This window comes from Coturnix japonica, unplaced genomic scaffold (genome assembly GCF_001577835.2).
Source record: "Coturnix japonica isolate 7356 unplaced genomic scaffold, Coturnix japonica 2.1 chrUnrandom570, whole genome shotgun sequence".
In the NCBI taxonomy this organism is placed as follows: domain Eukaryota; kingdom Metazoa; phylum Chordata; class Aves; order Galliformes; family Phasianidae; genus Coturnix; species Coturnix japonica.
In genome coordinates this window covers 43,833-52,669 of record NW_015439945.1, presented here as the reverse complement: position 1 = coordinate 52,669, position 8,837 = coordinate 43,833, and the positions used below count along the sequence as shown (strand labels likewise).

At 58.3% G+C, this 8,837-nt stretch overlaps 1 long non-coding RNA gene across 1 annotated transcript in view; it reads right to left on the bottom strand.

Annotated features, from left to right (window-relative positions):
• Positions 1–8,256, bottom strand: part of LOC107307378 — an 11,154-nt gene extending 2,898 nt beyond the window's left edge. Inside the window, exons 1-3 of the long non-coding RNA XR_004305805.1 lie at positions 8,164–8,256; positions 4,197–4,307; positions 27–184 (exon numbers count right to left, since the gene is read on the bottom strand). This is a non-coding gene — a long non-coding RNA (uncharacterized LOC107307378). The remainder of the gene's footprint in view (positions 1–26; positions 185–4,196; positions 4,308–8,163) is intronic.
• Positions 8,257–8,837: the final 581 nt, after the last annotated feature.

Genomic DNA, 8,837 nt, shown 5'->3' with positions numbered 1-8,837 from the left:
ACCCCCATATATCCCCCGCCCCGTACCAGCAGTGCTGGGTATCTCCTGGTGCACACCGCTCTGTGTAGGGCCGTGGCCCCATCGCGGGCCCTAAAATCCAGGTGTGCCCCCCCCAGACAAAGCAGCCGAATGATCTCAACCTCCCCGGGACCGTCCCGCTGCGCTGCCAACGTCAGAGGGGTCTCTGCAACCCACAGCAATGGGGTCAATGGGGGTAATGGGGTAATGGGGGCTATGGGGTGAATGGGGGTATTGGGGGTAATGGGGGTAATGGGGTCAGTGCTCTATGGAGTCAATGGGGTCCACATGCTATGGGTCCATGGGGTCTATGGGGTCCATGCTCTATGGGGTCAATGGGGTCCATGCTCTATGGGGTCAGTGGGGTCAATGCTATATGGGGTCAATGGGGTCTCAGCCCTATGGGGTCAATGGGGTCCATAGGGTCAGTGGGGTCTCAGCCCTATGGGGTCAATGTTGTCCATGCTCTATAGGTCAATGGGGTCCATGGGGTCAGTGGGGCCTCAGCCCTATGGGGTCCATGGGGTCTCAGCTCTATGGGGTCAATGGGGTCTCAGCCCTATGGGTCAATGGGGTCCATGGGGTCTCAGCTCTATGGGGCCCATAGGGTCAATGGTGTCCATGCTCTATGGGGTCAATGGGGTCAATGGGGTCCATGCTCTATGGAGTCAATGGGGTCAGTGGGGTCCATGCTCTATGGGGTCCATGGGGTCCATGGGGTCTCAGCCCTATGGGGTCCATGGGGTCATTGGGGTCTCAGCCCTATGGGGTCCATGGTGTCCATGCTCTATAGGGTCAATGGGGTCCATGGGGTCAATGGGGTCTCAGCCCTATGGGGTCCATGGGGTCAATGGGGTCCATGCTCTATGGGGTCTATGGGGTCATTGGGGTCTCAGCCCTATGGGGTCCATGGGGTCCATGGGGTCAATGGGGTCTCAGCCCTATGGGTCAATGGGGTCCATGGGGTCATTGGGTCTCAGCCCTATGGGGTCAATGTTGTCCATGCTCTATGGGGTCCATGGGGTCAATGGGGTCCATGGGGTCATTGGGGTCTCAGCCCTATGGGGTCCATGGGGTCAATGGGGTCTCAGCCCTATGGGGTCCATGGGGTCATTGGGGTCTCAGCCCTATGGGTCAATGGGGTCCATGCTCTATGGGGTCCATGGGGTCATTGGGGTCTCAGCCCTATGGGGTCAATAGGGTCATTGGGTCTCAGCCCTATGGGTCAATGGGGTCATTGGGTCTCAGCCCTATGGGTCAATGGGGTCCATGCTCTATGGGGTCAGTGGGGTCAGTGGGGTCTCAGCTCTATGGGGTCAATGGGGTCAATGTTGTCCATGCTATATGGGGTCAATGGGGTCAATGGGGTCAATGGGGTCTCAGCTCTATGGGGTCAATGGGGTCAATGGGGTCTCAGCTCTATGGGGTCCATGGGGTCCATGGGGTCAATGGGGTCCATGCTCTATAGGGTCAATGGGGTCCATGGGGTCAGTGGGGTCTCAGCTCTATGGGGTCAATGGGGTCAGTGGGGTCAATGGGGTCCATGCTCTATAGGGTCAATGGGGTCCATGGGGTCAGTGGGGTCTCAGCTCTATGGGGTCAATGGGGTCAGTGGGGTCCATGCTCTATGGGGTCCATGGGGTCAATGGGGTCAATGGGGTCCATGCTCTTTAGGGTCAATGGGGTCCATGGGGTCCATGGGGTCAATGCTCTATGGGGTCAATGGGGTCAATGGGGTCCATGCTCTATAGAGTCAATGGGGTCCATGGGGTCAGTGGGGTCTCAGCCCTATGGGGTCCATGGGGTCAATGGGGTCTCAGCCCTATGGGTCAATGGGGACCATGCTCTATGGGGTCAATGGGGTCCATGGGGTCATTGGGGTCTCAGTCCTATGGGGTCCATGGGGTCATTGGGGTCTCAGCCCTATGGGGTCCATGGGGTCAATGGGGTCTCAGCCCTATGGGGTCCATGGGGTCAGTGGGGTCCATGCTCTATGGGGTCCATGCTCTATGGGGTCATTGGGGTCTCAGCCCTATGGGGTCAATGTTGTCCATGCTCTATGGGGTCAATGGGGTCTCAGCCCTATGGGGTCAATGGGGTCATTGGGGTCTCAGCTCTATGGGGTCCATGGGGTCCATGGGGTCTCAGCCCTATGGGGTCAATGTTGTCCATGCTCTATAGGGTCCATGGGGTCCATGGGGTCTCAGCTCTATGGGGTCCATGGGGTCAATGGGGTCTCAGCCCTATGGGGTCAATGGGGTCATTGGGGTCTCAGCCCTATGGGATCAATGTTGTCCATGCTCTATAGGGTCAGGTCAATGGGGTCCATGGGGTCCATGGGGTCTCAGCCCTATGGGGTCAATGTTGTCCATGCTCTATGGGGTCAATGGGGCCCATGGGGTCCATGGGGTCTCAGCCCTACGGGGTCCATGGGGTCATTGGGTCTCAGCCCTATGGGGTCCATGGGGTCTCAGCCCTATGGGGTCCATGGGGTCAATGGGATCTCAGCCCTATGGGGTCCATGGGGTCCATGGGGTCTCAGCCCTATGGGGTCCATGGTGTCCATGGGGTCTCAGCTCTATGGGGTCAATGGGGTCCATGGGGTCCATGGTGTCCATGGGGTCTCAGCCCTATGGGGTCAATGGGGTCTCAGCTCTATGGGGTCAATGGGGTCTCAGCTCTATGGGGTCCATGGGGTCAGTGGGGTCTCAGCTCTATGGGGTCCATGGGGTCAGTGGGGTCTCAGCCCTATGGGGTCCATGGGGTCCATGGGGTCTCAGCTCTATGGGTCAATGGGGTCCATGCTCTATGGGGTCCATGGGGTCTCAGCCCTATGGGGTCCATGGGGTCCATGGGGTCTCAGCTCTATAGGGTCAATGGGGTCAATGGGGTCAATGGGGTCCATGCTCTATGGGGTCAGTGGGGTCTCAGCCCTATGGGGTCAATGGGGTCCATGGGGTCTCAGCTCTATGGGGTCCATGGGGTCAATGGGGTCAATGGGGTCCATGCTCTATGGGTCAATGGGGTCCATGGGGTCCATGGGGTCAATGGGGTCAATGGGGTCCATGCTCTATAGGGTCAATGGGGTCAATGGGGTCCATGGGGTCAATGGGGTCTCAGCCCTATGGGGTCCATGGGGTCTCAGCTCTATAGGGTCAATGGGGTCCATAGGGTCATTGGGGTCTCAGCCCTATGAGGTCAATGGGGTCTCAGCCCTATGGGGTCCATGGTGTCCATGGGGTCTCAGCCCTATGGGGTCCATGGTGTCCATGGGGTCTCAGCCCTATGGGGTCAATGGGGTCCATGCTCTATGGGGTCCATGGGGTCTATGGGGTCTCAGCTCTATGGGGTCCATGGGGTCATTGGGGTCTCAGCCCTATGGGGTCCATGGGGTCATTGGAGTCTCAGCTCTATGGGGTCCATGGGGTCAGTGGGGTCTCAGCTCTATGGGGTCCATGGGGTCCATGGGGTCCGTGGGGTCTCAGCCCTATGGGGTCCATGGGGTCATTGGGGTCTCAGCCCTATGGGGTCCATGGGGTCCATGGGGTCTCAGCCCTATGGGGTCCATGGGGTCTCAGCCCTATGGGGTCCATGGGGTCATTGGGTCTCAGCTCTATGGGTCAATGGGGTCCATGCTCTATGGGGTCCATGGGGTCCATGGGGTCTCAGCCCTATGGGGTCCATGGGGTCCATGGGGTCTCAGCCCTATGGGGTCCATGGGGTCAGTGGGGTCTCAGCCCTATGGGGTCAATGGGGTCTCAGCTCTATGGGGTCAATGGGGTCTCAGCCCTATGGGGTCAATGTTGTCCATGCTCTATAGGGTCAATGGGGTCCATGGGGTCCATGGGGTCCATGGGGTCTCAGCCCTATGGGGTCCATGGGGTCATTGGGGTCTCAGCCCTATGGGGTCAATGGGGTCCATGGGGTCCATGGGGTCAATGGGGTCAATGGGGTCCATGCTCTATGGGGTCAATGGGGTCCATGCTCTATGGGGTCAATGGGGTCAATGGGGTCCATGCTCTATGGGGTCAATGGGGTCTCAGCCCTATGGGGTCAATGGGGTCCATGGGGTCGCAGCTCTATGGGGTCCATGGGGTCAATGGGGTCAATGGGGTCCATGCTCTATGGGTCCATGGTGTCCATGGGGTCTCAGCCCTATGGGGCCGGCAGTGACTCACCCCCCGAGTCGGAGTCGTGGTAGTTGGGGTCCAGGCCACGATCCAGCAGCCGGGCGACTTTATCAGCGGAGCCGTGTTGGACGTAGTCCAGGAACTTACGCAGCCCCCAGTCTGTGGTGGGCAGCAATGGGGTCAGGGGTGTATGGGGGATATGGGGTAATAAGGGGAGTAATGGGGGCTTATGGGCGGGTGATGGGGTTAATGGGTCGGTCTATGGCGGTCAGCAATGGCGGTCAGGGGGGTATGGGGGGATATGGGCGGGTAATGGGGTAATGGGGAGTCTATGGAGCAGCAATGGCGAGTCAGGGGGGTAATGGGTATGGGGGTTAGATGGGGGGTCTAGGGGGCTATGGAGCAGCAATGGTCAGGATATGGGGGATATGGGAGTAATGGGGAGTATTATGGGGCTATGGGTATGGGACGTCTAATGGGGCAGCAATGGGGTCAGGGGGGTTATGGAGGATATGGGGGGTAATGGGGTAATGGGGATAATGGGGGTCTCTATGGGGTAATGGGGGTCTATGGGGCAGCAATGGGGTCAGGGGGTATGGGGGATATGGGGGTAATGGGAGGGTGAGGGTAATGGGGGGTAATGGGGTAATGAGGGGTCATATGGGGGGTAATGGGGTTATGGGCAGCAATGGGGTCAGGGGGATGGGGGATATGGGGGTAATGGGGTAATGGGGGCAATGGGGGTCTATGGGGCAGCAATGGGGTCAGGGGGGTATGGGGTATGGGGGTAATGGGAGTAATGGGAGTCAATGGGGGTCTGTATGGGGCCAGCATGGGGAGTCAGGGGGGATTATGGGAATATGGGGTAATGGGGTTAATGGGGGGCTATGGGGCAGCAATGGGTCAGGGGGCTCTCGCGTATTGGAGGTATGGAGGATGGGGGGCTATGGACTGGCAGCAATGGGAGTCGGGGATATGGGTTATGGGTAATTGGGGCTATGGGGGGCATGGGGTATTGGGGCAATGAGGGTCTATGGGCGCATGGGAGTCAAGGGGATATGGGGATATGGGGGTAATGGGGGTAATGGGGCTATTGGGGTAATGGGGGTCTATGGAAGGGCAGTCTGAATTGAGACATCGCACATGTTGGGGGTATGGGGGGATATTGTGGGTGGTAATGGGGGCCTTATGGGGTTGGGGTTTATGGTGGGCGCAATGGGCAGGGGGTGATGGGGTCAGGGGGGGTTTATGGGGATATGGGAGTATGGGAGGTATATGGGGGCAATGGGTCTATGGGGCAGCAAATGGGGTCAGGGTATGGGGTTATGGTAATGGGGAGTCTACTCCGCCAGCCATGGAGGTCAGGGGGGTATTCGGGGTTTATAGGGGGTAATTGGAGGTAATGGGGTCTATGGAGGTATAATGGGTAATGGGGGCAATGGGGCGGCTATGGGGATATGGGGTAAATAGGGGGTAATGGGGTCTATGGGGTCTATGGGGCAATGGGGGGTCTATGGGGGTAATGGGGGTCTATGGGTGGTAATGGGGGTTTATGGCAGCAATGGAGTCGGGTTATGGGGGATATGGCGTAATGGGGTATGGGGCTATGGGGTCTATGGGGCAGCAATGGGGTCAGGGGGGTATGGGGGTATGAGGGTTAAATGGGGGGCTATGGGGTAATGGGGGTCTATGGGGCAGCAAATGGGGTCAGGGGGGTATGGGGTTATGGGGGGTAATGGGGGGTAATGGGGGATATGGGGTAATAGGGGGTAATGGGGGTCTATGGGACCAATGGGGGTAATGGGGGGCTATGGACGGTTAATGGGGCGCTTCTATGTGTGCCAAGGCAAGGCAACTGGGCTCAGGGGGGTATGGGGATATTGGGGTTAATGGGGTATGGGGGCTATGGATGGTTAATGGGGGTCTATGGGGCAGATGGAGGCGTCAGACATTAGCCAGGAACCTTACGCAGGGCCCGTCTATGGGGCGCACATGGGGGTCAGGGGGGTGTGGGGTTTAGGGGGATTGATCTTGGTAATGGTAATGGGGGTATATGGGTTATGGAGTAATGGGGGTCTATGGGGCAATGTGGCCGGTCTAGACGTTTAGTCCAGGAACTTACAGCAGGCCCCGTCGTGTGGGCAGCATGGAGGTCGGGGGTTGGGTTATGGGGTATAGGGGTTAATGAGCAATGGGGTAATGGGGGTATGGTAATGGTGTAATTGGGTAATGGGGTAATGGGGGGCTATGGGCAATGGGGTTCAGATGTGGAACCAGGAACTATACACAGCCCTGAGTTAATGGGGCAACAATGGGTCAGGGGGTATGGGGGGGGATATGGGGGGTATGGGGGTCTTGGGGGCTATGGGGCAATGGGGGTCAGGACGTAGTCCAGGATGACTTGCGGGCGCCCCGTCTATGGGGCAGCAAATGGGTCAGGGGGGTATTGGGGGATATGGAGGGTAATGGCGTGATGGCAGGTAATGGGGGTCTGTGGGCGCAATTTGGGTCAGGGGGTATGGGGATATGGGGGGTAATGGGGTAATGGGGGTAATGGGGGTCTATGGGGGTAATGGGGGTCTATGGGGCAGCAATGGGGTCAGGGGGGTATGGGGTTATGGGGTAATGGGGTAATGGGGGTAATGGGGTTATGGGGGTAATGGGGGCTATGGGGTCGCAGCAATGGGTCAGTGGGGGTTATAGGGGATTGGGGGGTAATGGATAGGTGATTGGTCAGTAATGGGGGGCGCTATATGGGGTAATGGGGTGTCTATGGGGGGTAATGGGGCTAATGGGGGTCTATGGGGCAATGGGGGGTCAGGACGTAGTCCAGGAACTTACGCAGCCCCGTCTATGGGGCAGCAATGGGGTCAGGCGGGTATGGGGGATATGGGGGTAATAGGGTGATGGGGGTCTATGGGGCAATGGGGGGCTATGGGGCCATGGGGTAATGGAGGTAATAGGGGTAATGGGGCAGTGGGGGGCTATGGGGTCAATGGGAGCTATGGGGTCAATGGGGACTATGGGGCTATGAGGGGTAATGGGGCAATGGGGGTCTATGGGGCCATGGGGGGCGTGTCCAATAGGAGGTGGGCGTGGCCTATGGGTGGGCGTGGCCTAAGGAAGGGGCGTGGCCTGTGGGTGGGCTTGGCCTAAGGAAGGGGCGTGGCCTGTGGGTGGGCGTGGCCTATGGGGGTGTGGCCTTATGGTGTGGGCGTGGCCTAAGGGGTGTGGCTTTATGGGTGGGCGTGGCCTAAGGGGCGTGGCTCTATGTGTGGGCGTGGCCGGAGGGGGTGTGTGGCCTACGGGTGTTCCTTATGGTGGGGGCGTGGCCTAAATGGGGTGTGGCCTAAAGGGGGTGTGGCCTATGGGTGTGGGCGTGGCCTACGGATTGTGGGCGTGGCCTATGGATTGTGGTCGTGGTCTATGGGTTGTGGGCGTGGCCTATGGGTGTGGGCGTGGCCTATGGGTGTGGGCGTGGCCTATGGGTTGTGGGCGTGGCCTATGGGGCTGGGTGTGCCCTATGGGGCTGGGTGTTGTCTATAGGGCTGGGTGTTTCCTATGGGGCTGGGTGTTTCCTATGGGGCCGGGTGTGTCCTATGGGGCTGGGTTTCCTATGGGGCTGGGTGTTTCCTATGGGGCTGGCTGTGTCCTATGGGGCTGGGTGTTGTCTATAGGGCTGGGTGTTTCCTATGGGGCTGTGTGTTGTCTATGGGGCTGGGTGTGCCCTATGGGGCTGGGTGTGTCCTATGGGGCTGTGTGTTGTCTATGGGGCTGGGTGTTTCCTATGGGGCTGGGTGTGTCCTATGGGGCTGGGTTTCCTATGGGGCTGGGTGTGCCCTATGGGTCTGGGTGTGCCCTATGGGGCTGGGTGTTGTCTATGGGGCTGGGTGTTTCCTATGGGGCCGGGTGTTTCCTATGGGGCTGGCTGTGCCCTATGGGGCTGGGTGTTTGCTATGGGGCTGGGTGTTGTCTATGGGGCTGGCTGTGCCCTATGGGGCTGGGTGTGTGTTACCTTGGTGTGCAGCTTGGCCAGTTGCTTCTCATCCAGGTTGGTCTGTTTGTACACGCGGGTTTTGTACCGGAACTGGGACGGAACAGGGACGGAACATCACACAACGGTACTCATACCCCATAGACCCCATAGAACCCATAGAACCCCATAGAACCCCATAGACCCCATAGAACCCCATATAACCCCATATAACCCCATATAACCCCATACAACCCCATAGACCCCATAGAACCCCATATAACCCCATATAACCCCATAGAACCCCATATAACCCCATATAACCCCATATAATCCCATAGACCCCATAGAACCCCATAGAACCCATAGAACCCCATAGACCCCATAGAACCCCATAGAACCCCATAGATCCCATAGAACCCCATAGAACCCCATAGACCCCATAGACCCCATAGAACCCCATAGAACCCCATAGAACCCCATAGAACTCCATAGAACCCCATATAACACCATAGATCCCATAGAACCCCATAGACCCCATAGACCCCATAGAACCCCATAGAACCCCATAGAACCCCATAGACCCCATAGACCCCATAGAACCCCATAGAACCCCATAGAACCCCATAGAACCCCATATAACACCATAGACCCCATAGAACCCATAGAACCCCATAGAACCCCATAGAACCCCATAGAACCCCATAGACCCCATA